At 36.9% G+C, this 13,095-nt stretch overlaps 1 pseudogene; it reads left to right on the top strand.

Moving 5' to 3' along the window:
* Nucleotides 1-12,766, top strand: part of LOC138069333 (bile acid receptor-like) — a 31,960-nt pseudogene extending 19,194 nt beyond the window's left edge.
* Nucleotides 12,767-13,095: the final 329 nt, after the last annotated feature.

Here is a 13,095-nt window from a genome sequence, read left to right as displayed (position 1 = left end):
CAACTCTTTGTGACCCCATGAATCACAGCACGCCAGGCCTCCCTGTCCATCACCAACTCCCGGAGTTCATCCAAAGTCATATGCATCGAGTCGGTGATGCCATCCAGCCATCTCATCCTCTGTCGTCCCCTTCTCCTCCTGCCCCCAATCCCTCCCAGCATCAGAGTCTTTTCCAATGAGTCAACTCTTTGCATGAGGTGGCCAAAGTATTGGAGTTCCAGCCTCAGCATCAGTCCTTCCAATGAACACCCAGGAATGATCTCCTTTAGGATGGACTGGTTGGATCTCCTTGCAGTCCAAGGGACTCTCAAGAGTCTTCTCCGGCACCACAGTTCAAAAGCATCAATTCTTCGGTGCTCAGCTTGGTTCACAGTCCAACTCTCACATCCATACATGACCATTGGAAAAACCATAGCCTTGACTAGATGTACTTTGTTGGCAAAGTAATATTTCTGCTTTTTAATATGCTGTCTAGATTGGTCATAACTTTCCTTCCAAGGGGTAAGCGTCTTTTAATTTCATGGTTGCAATCACCATCTGCAGTGATTTTGGAGCCCCCCAAAAGGAACCTAGAGCCTATTAAATAATACAGAAGACAAATTTTAGAGATATTACTATTTTAAGCATTTTCATGAAAGTAGAAACCTTGGCAATGACACCATCATATAAGAACTAAATCTAAGTAAAACAAATTTCAACATAATCTCAGAAGCTACCTCAGAAGTTTGCCATGTATGTATTTTGGTATGATTTAAAACCCATTTTCTTCTTTTTTGGTTCTTTTAAAAGGTGAAAACAGTCTTTACCTTCTAATAGATAGGATAAACCTATAAAATATCATGGACTCTAGAGTGACCTTTATTTTCCAGTTTCTTTAACTGTGATTTCCTGTGTAAGTCTATTCAAAGATGCATTGTTTTTGGAGTTCCTCCCTAAGAAATAACAAAAATAGCTTTCTCCATAAGGATAGTCTTAAATTTTGAATAATTTTTTCTCATAACAGCTTATGATCTTTAGTCTTTACTATTAAAAATAAAACACTTCTCTTTTCAATAATAAAAAGTTATTTTCATTAATCAAATAGAACCAAAATTAATATTTTAATGTTTAGCATATCATAGTACTATGAAAAATATTTACAAAGGACTTAGAAGATTAAATAAAGTGCTATGAAAGCCATTCTTTTCCTACTGTTTAATTTTCTTCATGAAAGAATGTACTTTTTCTTCCTACCTAAGTCTAAATTTAAAATACTGAGATCTATTGAAACTATTAGAATAATAATAATAGGACTCAGTTACTAAGTCAAGAACTGTGCTGAATTTTAAACACACTAATTAAACTGTCCAAAAACTTTGCTAGGTATATTTCACTATTTCTCAATGAGGAGATTAAGGTTCAGAGAGGTGTAAAAATGAACCATATGTATGGGTCAGTGTATGAAGTCTAACTCTAAAGCTTGGTACCTTTTCAAGAGCTATAATGATTATTACCAAGATTTAAATTATTTTAAAGAGCTGAGCAATAAGAAATTGTAAGAATTAAATAATTGATACATGGAGATATGAAAAATCAATATTCTTCCAGTTAAAGAGTAAATATAAATGTCTCACGTATAATGTTTGGTAAATTCTTTAATTTTCAAATCAGTATTATCATACTGATTTGATAATCATACTTTCAAAAAGTCTACAAAGTTTTTGATTACTATGTTAACATCCTCTCATGAAAAAGTGGAAATTGGTCAGAGAATGGCCAGTACTTATGTCACTGCATCTATCCTCTGGCTGAGCCAGTGCAGCACTATGGTAGGTGACAAAAAGCTACAGTATGATAGTTAATAAAACATTTTTTGTGGGAATTATGGTTAACCAGAATTTTTAAAATTAGCTAATTAATTTTACTTTACAATATTGTATTGGTTTTGTTATACATTGACTTGAATCCGCCATGAGTGTACATGTGTTCCCCATCCTGAACCCCCCTTCCACCTCCTCCCCCATCCCATCCCTCAGGGTCATCCCAGTGCACCAGCCCTGAGCACCCTGTATCATGCATCAAACCTGGACTGGCAATTCGTTTCACATGTGATATTTTACATGTTTCAATGCCATTCTCCCATATCATCCTGCCCTCGCCCTCTCCCACAGACTCCAAAAGACGGTTCAATACATCTGTGTCTCTTTTGCTGTCTCGCATACAGGGTTATCGTTACCTTCTGTCTAAATTCCATATATTTGCGTGAGTATACTGTACTGGTGTTTTTCTTTCTGGCTTACTTCACTCTGTACAATAGGCTCCAGTTTCATCCACCTCATTAGAACTATTTCAAATGTATGGCTGAGTAATATTCCACTTCCTCAGCAGGAGTAGCCGAGAGGAGCTACCCCGTGTCTGAGGTCAGGGGCGGCGGCCATGAATGCCAGGCTGCAACAGCGCAGGAGTGGCCAAGAGGAGCTACCCACGCCTGAGGCCTGGGGCCGCAGCTGGGAGGAGCTACCCAAGTCCACGGAGTGGTGGCTGCCTGGGCGCAGGAGGGCTGACAGGAGCTACTCCACGTTCAAGGTCAGGAGGGGTGGTGGTGAGGAGATACCCCTCATCCAAGGTAAGGAGCAGTGGCTGTGCTTTGCTGGAGCAGCCGTGAAGAGTCCAAGGTAAGAGAAACCCAGGTAAGACGGTAGGTGTTGCAAGAGGGCATCAGAGGGCAGACCCATTGAAACCATAATCACAGAAAACTAGTCAGTCTAATCACACTAGGACCACAGTCTTGTCTAACTCAGTGAAACTAAGCAATGCCCTGTGGGGCCACCCAAGACGGGTGGGTCATGGTGGAGAGGCCTGACAGAATGTGGTCCACTGGAGAAGGGAATGGGAAAACACTTCAGTATTCTTGCCTTGAGAACCTCATGAACAGTATGAAAAGGCAAAATGATATCATACTGAAAGAGGAACTCCCCAGGTCATTAGGTGCCCTATATGCTACAGGAGATCAGTGGAGAAATAACTCCAGAAAGAATGAAGGGATGGAGCCAAAGCAAAAACAATACCCAGCTGTGGATGTGACTGGTGATAGAAGCAAGGTCCGATGCTATAAAGAGCAATATTGCATAGGAACCTGGAATGTTAGGTCCATGAATCAAGGCAAATTGGTAGTGGTCAAACAGGAGATGGCAAGGGTGAACGTCAACATTCTAGGAATCAGCTACCTAAAATGGACTGGAATGGGTGAATTTCACTCAGATGACCATTATATCTACTACTGCAGGCAGGAATTCCTTAGAAGAAATGGAGAAGCCATCATGGGCAACAAAAGAGTCTGAAATGCAGCACTTGGATGCAATCTCAAAAATGACAGAATGATCTCTGTTCGTTTCCAAGGCAAGCCATTCATCACAGTAATCCGAGTCTATGCCCCAACCAGTAAAGTTGAAGAAGCTGAAGTTGAACGGTTCTATGAAGATCTATAAGACTTTTTAGAACTAACACCCCCCAAAAATGTCCTTCATTATAGGAGACTAGAATGCAAAAGTAGGAAATCAAGAACACCTAGAATAACAGGCAAATTTGGCCTTGGAGTACGGAATGAAGCAGGGCAAAGCCTAATAGAGTTTTGCCAAGAGAACACACTGGTCATAGCAAACACCCTCTTCCAACAACACAAAAGAAGACTCAACACATGAACATCACCAGATGGTCAACACCGAAATCAGATTGATTATATTCTTTGCAGCCAAAGATGAAGAAGCTCTATACAGTCAGCAAAAACAAGATCAGGAGCTGACTGTGGCTCAGATCATGAACGGCTTGTTGCCAAATTCAGACTAAAATGGAAGAAAGTAGGGAAAACCACTAGACCATTCAGGTATGACCTAAATCAAATCCCTTATGATTATACAGTGGAAGTGAGAAATAGATTTAAGGGACTAGATCTGATAGAGTGCCTGATGAACTAGGGAATGAGGTTCGTGACATTGTACAGGAGACAAGGATCAAGATCATCCCCATGGAAAAGAAATGCAAAAAAGCAAAATGGGTGTCTGAGGAGGCCTTACAAATAGATGTGAAAAGAAGAGAAGTGAAAGGCAAAGGAGAAAAGGAAAGATATAAGCATCTGAATGCAGAGTTCCAAAGACTAGCAAGGAGAGATAAGAAAACCTTCCTCAGTGATCAATGCAAAGAAATGGAGGAAAACAATAGAATGGGAAAGACTAGAGATGTCTTCAAGAAAATTAGAGATACCAAGGGAACATTTCATGCAAAGATGGGCTCAATAAAGGACAGAAATGGTATGGATCTAACAGAAGCAGAAGATATTAAGAAGAGGTGGCAAGAATACACAGAAGAACTATACAAAAAAGATCTTCATGACACAGATAATCACGATGGTGTGACCACTCACCTAGAGCCAGACATCCTGGAATGTGAAGTCAAGTGGGCCTTAGAAAGCATCACTATGAACAAAGCTAGTGGAGGTGATGGAATTCTAGTGAAGCTATTTCAAATCCTGAAAGATGATGCTGTGAAAGTGCTGCACTCAATATGCCAGCAAATTTGGAAAACTCAGCAGTGGCCACAGGACTGGAAAAGGTCAGTTTTCATTCCAATCCCAAAGAAAAGCAATGCCAAAGATTGCTCAAACTACTGCACAATTGCACTCATCTCACACGCTAGCAAAGTAATGCTTAAAATTCTCCAAGCCGGGCTTCAGCAATACGTGAACCGTGAACTTCCAGATGTTCAAGCTGGTTTTAGAAAAGGCAGAGGAACCAGAGATCAAATTGCGAACATCCGCAGGATCATGGAAAAAGCAAGAGAGTTCCAGAAAAACATCTATTTCTGCTTTATTGACTATGCCCAAAAGCCTTTGACTGTGTGGATCACAATAAACTGTGGAAAATTCTGAAAGAGATGGGAATCCCAGACCACCTGACCTGCCTCTTGAGAAATCTATATGCAGGTCAGGAAGCAACAGACATGGAAAAACAGACTGGTTCCAAATAGGAAAAGGAGTATGCCAAGGCTGTATATTGTCACCTTGCTTATTTAACTTCTATCCAGAGTACATCATGAGAAACGCTGGCCTGGAAGAAGCACAAGCTGGAATCAAGATTGCCAGGAGAAATATCAATAAACTCAGATATGCAGATGACACCACCCTTATGGGCAGAAAGTGAAGAGGAACTAAAAAGCCTCTTGATGAAAGTGAAAGAGAGTGAAAAAGTTGGCTTAAAGCTCAACATTCAGAAAAAGAAAATCATGGCATCTAGTCCCATCACTTTATGGGAAATAGATGGGGAAACAGTGGAAACAGTGACAGACTTTATTTTTTGGGGCTCCAAAATCACTGCAGATGGTGACTGCAGCCATGAAATTAAAAGACGCTTACTCCTTGGAAGAAAAGTTATGACCAACCTAGATATCATATTGAAAAGCAGAGACATTACTTTGCCAACAAAGGTCCGTCTAGTCAAGGCTGTGGTTTTTCCAGTGGTCATGTATGGATGTGAGAGTTGGACTATAAAGAAAGCTGAGCGCCGAAGAACTGATGCTTTTGAACTGTGGTGTTGGAGAAGACTCTTGAGAGTCCCATGGACTGCAAGGAGATCCAATCAGTCCGTTCTAAAGGAGATCAGTCCTGGGTGTTCTTTGGAAGGAGTGATGCTAAAGCTGAAACTCCAGTACTTTGGCCACCTCATGTGAAGAGTTTACTCATTGGAAAAGCCTCTGATGCTGGGAGGGATTGGGGGCAGGAGGAGTAGGGGACGACAGAGGATGAGATGGCTGGATGGCATCACTGACTCGATGGACATGAATTTGAGTGAACTCCGGGAGTTGGTGATGGACAGGGAGGCCTGGTGCTGTGATTCATGGGGTTGCAAAGAGTTGGACACAACTGAGTGACTGAACTGAACTGAATATTCCATTGTGTTCATGTACCACAGCTTTCTTATCCATTCATCTGCTGATGGACATCTAGGTTGCTTCCATGTCCTGGCTATTATAAACAGTGCTGCGATGAACATGGGGGTACACGTGTCTCTTTCAGTTCTGGTTTCCTCAGTGTGTGTGCCCAGCAGTGGGATTGCTGGGTCATAAGGCAGTTCTATTTCCAGTTTTTTCAGGAATCTCCACACTGTTCTCCATAGTGGCTGTACTAGTTTGCATTCCCACCGACAGTCTAAGAGTGTTCCCTTTTCTCCACACCCTCTCCAGCATTTATTGCTTGTAGACTTTTGGATCGCAGCCATTCTGACTGGTGTGAAATGGTACCTCATTGTGGTCTTGATTTGCATTTCTCTGATAATGAGTGATGTTGAGCATCTTTTCATGTGTTTGTTAGCCATCTGTATGTCTTCTTTGGAGAAATGTCTATTTAGTTCTTTGGCCCATTTTTTGATTGGGTCGTTTGTTTTTCTGGAATTGAGCTGGAGGAGTTGCTTGTATATTTGAGATTAATTCTTTGCCAGTTGCTTCATTTGGTATTATTTTCTCCCATTCTGAAGGCTGTCTTTTCACCTTGCTTATAATTTCCTTTGTTGTGCAGAAGATTTTAATTTTAATTAGGTCCCATTTGTTTATTTTTGCTTTTATTTCCAATATTCTGGGAGGTGGGTCATAGAGGATCCTGCTGTGGTTTACTTCACGGATTGTCTTGCCTTTGTTTTCCTCTAGGAGTTTAATAGTTTCTTAACCATAGTTTTTATAAAGAAATTGGTAAATGAACCAAAGAATTTCAATTACTCCCTACTAGGGCTTCCCTGGTGGCTCAGACTGTAAAGCGTCTGCTTGCAATGCAGGAGACCTGGGTTCGATCGATCCCTGGGTCGGGAAGATCCCCTGGAGAAGGAAATGGCAACCCACTCCAGTACTCTTGCCTGGAAAAATTCCATGGATAGAGGAGACTCGTAAACTACAGTCCACGGGGTCGCAAAGAGTGGGGCACGACTGAGCGACGTCGCTTCAGAGAATATAATTAATTAAAAAAATCAGAAATAACAAAATGTTGTAAGCCAGAATCAAATGTAAAGAAGAAAAAGCACAATAGTCTAAAATTGTATTCAATTTTTAAAAACAGAACTAACGTACAAATTATGTTATTCTTAGGGATTAAAAGAAGCTTGTTCACATGCAATTTAGAAAATGTAGTTCAGAGAAATGTATTTCAGAGCTATTCAATGTACTTGAAACTTTAATCTTAGTATAAGATTTTTATCAAAGGGAAAGAAATAGAAAACAGAATGTAAGAGAGAATAGGATTTTTCTCCAAAAAGACCAAGATTATAATATTAATTAACTTTAAAATACAATTTTCTATTATACTTTAAAGTCTGATTTCCATGCCAATGGAACATCAGCCAGTTTTATGTAGCCTTTTGATACTCAGCCAAGAAGGACCCTCTTCTTTAAAAAAATAAAAGTTACATTCTTTTTACTCCTAAATTTTCTTCTTATATCAGGATGTCATTGGTATTCATTCAACACTTTACATTCGGTTGGTTGCTATGAGATTGGAAATTATTTATATGAATTAATAGAAATTATACTGTTTACCAATTTTGGCGGTAGAATTTTGAGGTTAAGAGTAATTCTAATCACCTTGTGATTTTGCACAAGGAAAAGTACAAATATTATTAGATAGATACATAGAGCAAATAATGTTCCTAGGTATTTTTGGAGTCAATTTTCTGGATTTTTTTTTTCAGTAATCCTCCTGAAAACAGAAAGTAAGTTGGTGTTTGGGAGCTTCTGATAATAATAGTAAAGATATTCATTGAGTGTAATTTTGTATTTTATATGTGCTTTTGCATGTCACATTTCATTTCATTCTTACAGTCACCCTGTGAGGTAGGTGAGTTTATCCCCAGATGATTGAATTACTAGACAACAAAACAGAAAAGAAAGTAGCACTTTAAATCAGGTCTACAAATGATGGAGTAGAGTGTTAAGGTATATTGAGTGAGTTTAAACAAATTTCTTTTTTGTTTGAAGCACCATATAGCTGGTAAAATTGTATTTTAATTTTTTTTGGCGGGTAAAATAATTTATTAATTCATCTCTTTATTGATCTGGTTGCACTGAAAAATTTTTATTCATCACACAAAATACTCAAAAGCTGGGGGCATTTTTCATGCACAGACATTCAGATTACTGTCTGTTCTCATGCTAGACAGCAAGTTCCTGGGATGTGGTGAATATGATGAACTAACTCTGTTCTTTGAGTGTAAAACTTTGAAATTGGAAGTTATTATGAACTTGACTTTCAGCATTTTCCTCCTTTTTTTATATTTGTGTGCATTTAAAAAAACAACAACAGCAACTAGATCTGCCAGAACAAATCAATTACTAGCAGCAGAACGTGGATTTTCAGCTGTAGTGTTTCGTCCAACTCTACAGTCCCAAGCTTGGCAAAGTCATTTCAACACTTACAGCTTGAATCCACAGTTCAGTGGTGGAGAGTATGGACTTTTTTCCTGTGAATTAAATAAATCCACTTATGTGGTTGCCCATGATGCTGAAGATTGTTACCCTGGGATGAAAAGGTCCAGAATAACTTATTCTTCCATTTGTATTAAGGGCCAGGAAGAACATTGTGTAGTTTCTGGTGATAAAACATCAGGATATCATTACAATGCACTTACTTGTGAAGGCTGTAATGGTAAGGATCAAGTCAAAACTTTAATCCTAGCATTCACTGAAGAGTTATGAAATTTTAAGCATGTAGGAATACTTTTTAAATTGTGAAAAATAAAACCAAGGAGAACCATTGAGATATTTAAAGTGATCAATCTGTAGGGTCAAAGACATGAAAATGGAATTTAATGAAGTTTTGAATTTTTAAAAAACTTTGTGAAGACTTTTACAATTAAACTTCAAAATATTTATGTGACAGAAAGTTTCCGTGTTCCTAGGTAAATCTGATGTTAGAATACAAAAATGTCTTCTAAAAAGATCTGAATGTTAACTATTACATTTTCTCATGTGGCTGGTATAATTCTTGAATTAGGAGGAAATTTCAATTAAATGACTTCTAAGATTCTATCTATTCTATTTTTTAGGAATGCTTTTCTTGAAAACAAATAGGAGATCGGCAAGTGAAGATTATCACTGACAATGGCATTTTCAAAGAGTAAAATAGTCTTTGATGAAGTTTTGAAGCACTTCTATATTTTTTATTCACAAAGCAATATTGGCACAGAACCTAGAAATGATTAGATCAATACTGCAGTAGTAAACATCTTAGTTCAAGGTAAAGTCTTATGGTTGGAATCTTACACTCACTTCCTGCAAAGAATAGCCAAACAAAGACCAAGGGAAAAGAGGTACTAGCTTTATGAAAAGACGAATAGCTGGGCCAGTATTTGCTTCATCTTAAAATGCAGGGCCTTGCTGTTAAAACTGGGACTTCTCTGGTGGCTCAGTGGTAAGGAATCTGCCTCCTAATGCAGGATATGTGGGTTCTCTTGGGTAGAGAAGACCCCTAAAGAAAGAAATGGCAGCCCACTTCAGTGTTCTTGCCTGGAAAACCCCAAAGACAGAGGAGTGTGGTGGACTACAAGTCCATGAAGATTGAACAACAACAGGTGTTAAAACTAATTTGAAGAATGAGGCACAGTTCTGGAAACCTAAGCTGGGCTTTCTAGTCCCTTTGCTGAATCTAAGTCATGAAACTCCCACTCTCAAGTGTGTCTGCAGAAAGAATATGGCAGGCTACTAAGAAGGATATTGACTAGTCTCATCAACTTCACTGCTTGGAATGGAATAAAAGGAAGATAGCAGGGATTATTACATAGGAATGGGAAATGAAAGAGGAAATGGAAAGAGATTGCTATGCATTGATTTAGGAAAATGTAGAATCTCCGCCCACTCCTTGACACACACGCGCGTGCATACACACACACACGCACACACACAAAACTGCTCATTCAACATCTTGGACTAGATAAGTTAGCAGCATTATCTCATCTGGAGAAGTGCTAGAAAAGTAAAGACGGGTAAGTTTGGAAGAGCATCTCTTCCTTTATGAGTTGAGGTAGCAATGCGAGGAGAGAAAAAGAGAGGCTTTTCTTATAGTTTTATTTTACGTCAGCACACATTCCTTCTAGGCAACCTTGAGTGATGTGTCAATGTAATATGTTACAATGTAAGAATCATGATATTCTCTAAGATACAGTTTTTAAAATGCTTTTAGATGATATAACCATAAAAATAGGGAATTGGTTTAATGTGTTTGGGTTATTTAGCTTAATTTCCAGATAGATTATTGTCAGGAATAAACAAGGAATAAAATATATCAAACAGGAGATGATTAAAACAATTATCCTGATAAATGCATATTAAACCAAACTTTTCTATTGAGTGGAAAAACATTTTATTGAAACAACTTAGTTAACTTAATTACTTTAAGATAAAGATTAAAAACAAGTAGCTAAAAAATACCTTATAGTAAAATTTTTAAAACTCTTGTTTTGTTACTAGGGGTTTTTCCATGTAGCATCACCAGGAATGCAGTATACATTTGCAAGAATGGAGGTCATTGTGAAATGGACATGTACATGCAGACAAAATGTCAAGAATGCAGACTAAAAAGTGTAAGGCAGTAAGAATGTAAGGTGAATGTAAGTACCATTGTGTACTTTTTTTTTTGAGAAGGGTTTTAGTTTTTATTACCTTACTGGGAACTTATACTGTTAAGTTATTTTGAACATATTTTTCAATAATATATTTGTCTAGATTTAAGAGGGGGATCCCTGGGTTGGGAAGATCCCCTGGAGAAGGGAAAGGCTACCCACTCCAGTGTTTTGCCCTGGAGAATTCCATGGACTGTATAGTCCATGGGGTTGCAAAGAGTCAGACAGGAGTGAGCAACTTTCACTTTCACTTTCAAGCTATTTCTCTAGCAACTGCTCAATTAGAATAACCAGTTACCAATCTTGGTAGTTATTTATATAAACTCTGTTCTATACTGTATTTGTCTAACTTTGGCAGTAATCATATTTTCTTCCTAATTGGAAACCCTTGAGTTTTTATTTTAGTTAACCTAAAGTTATGTAATTCATCTAGAAAAAGCAGAATTTTAAATTAGTAGTTGCTCTTCAATTGACATTCTGTTGCTTCCAAGATATCATGAGGAAATTTCTCTAACATATACAGGTCTAAATTCATAATTTTGAGATGTAAAATTAATTTTAATTTATGTCTAGGATGACTGTAGTTTTAAGTAGGCAAGTTGTTGTGGAAAGAAAAGAAGTAAGTAATGTAAACAGTAAGTTTAACTGCTGTTATACATGCTTACCAAAAAATAAAGGTTCTTTTTGAAAAGACTGGTTTGTGATTACATATGTGTTACAATGTAAGACAATTTTCATCAATCTTATGATGGTATTTGATGTACCCAAAACATTTCATGTGAATTTTGTAATATCACAGGTTTGCTCACAGAAATCCAATGCAAATCAAATGGACTTCGAAAGAAATTTAAGCAGAAGAATAGCTTTGGCTCTAACATCAAAATAGAAGAGAAAGGGGTAGACAACAAGCTTGTATCATCCACCACCAGATCTGGAAAAGTGGCAAGACTCATAAAATGTCTTGTTTCTTTAATGATGATATCTTGTTTGATAAGTATGCGTTATAGTTTTCCCCCATATTTTCTTACAGATTCAGGAGCACATGGAACTAACTCAAGAGGAACAGCAGCTCATTAACACATTGTGGCTGCTCATCAAAAATATACAATTCCTTTAGAAGCAACAGAAAGATTTGTATGTGTTCATTAATGGCAAGAAATAATTTGTAATTAATTATGTTAGAAAATAACAGCATAATCATAAAAGTTTAAAACTTAAAGTTATTTGAAAGAAAGAAATTATAAATTGTATTTCTTTTTTTGTTGGTTAGCTGCAGGGATATGCAAATCCTGAACTGATCTTTCTGCGACTCTGATGGATAGTCTTACATATACAGAGGTTAGTGGATTTCACCAAGGGACTTCCAGGTATCACACTGCCTTTGGAAAAAATTAAAGTAATTTAATATGTAATTTTTAAAAAGTTCCTTGTTTTAAAGGAAGGTGACATTTTAAGAAGACAAAACCCTTTAGTTTTCTACCAAAACTGCCTCTAAATTCAAAAACATGTTGACTTTGTTTGCTTTAATCAATCAGGTGGATGAAAATATAAATATTTAAAAATACTATTCAAGTGACTTCAAAGACTTAGAGTTAAGACAAACTATGATTGGTTGTATGTTTTATTTTATTTTTGGAAATAAATAGTTTTGGTTTTTAGATAAACAAAATTCCTGTACCATACCAAAAAAAAAAAAGAAATCAAGCAACTGTTGGCCAAAACATAGCTGTCTATTTACATATACAGATAACTCTCTGCGAAAATAAATCCTTCAAGGCTAAACTAACTATGTTTAATTTGCCTTTGCCATAGGAACTTATTATCTGGTTCTGATGAAAGTGCACTAAAATATTAAATGTGGAATCATGATTATTCTAAGGGGAGAGTTAGGATTCATATCATAAATAATATAAAAATGTTAAATTCTATACTTGAAAATTACCTTTTCATTATCTATTTCAAACAATTATGTGATCTTTTCATAAAGGATTTGAAAATCTGACCAATGAGGATCAGACTGCATTACAAAGGGATCAAAAACGGAAGTGATATTCCTTCATGTGGCCCAAATTTATAGTCAAAAAGAATGTTTTTTATCAACTTCTGAAAATAAAAAGGGCCAACTAACTCAATCTTAATAGTTATTATTAAATTTAGCAACAAATTATATAATATTAAACTATTTTTTCATATTATATTTTAATTTTACTAGTTAATATACAAATAAGTATGTCAATAATAGCTGTTTGTAATATACCAATTCTTTGTTTTAGCTTTTGTATTTTTTAAAGTGATTTTTTTATATAGCATCACAGAAAACACATTTTGAAGGGTCTTCTATATAGTTTTTATGTAAAGTATGAACTCTTATTCTAGATTCATGTTTCAGTAATAAAAATTATAAAGCTATCATTTGTTGGGAGTGTTTCCTGGATAACAGATATTAGAGTTATTGAAATTACTATCT

Source organism: Capricornis sumatraensis, chromosome 2 (genome assembly GCF_032405125.1).
Source record: "Capricornis sumatraensis isolate serow.1 chromosome 2, serow.2, whole genome shotgun sequence".
NCBI classification, from domain to species: Eukaryota; Metazoa; Chordata; class Mammalia; order Artiodactyla; family Bovidae; genus Capricornis; species Capricornis sumatraensis.
This window is presented reverse-complemented; position numbering and strand designations above follow the sequence as displayed.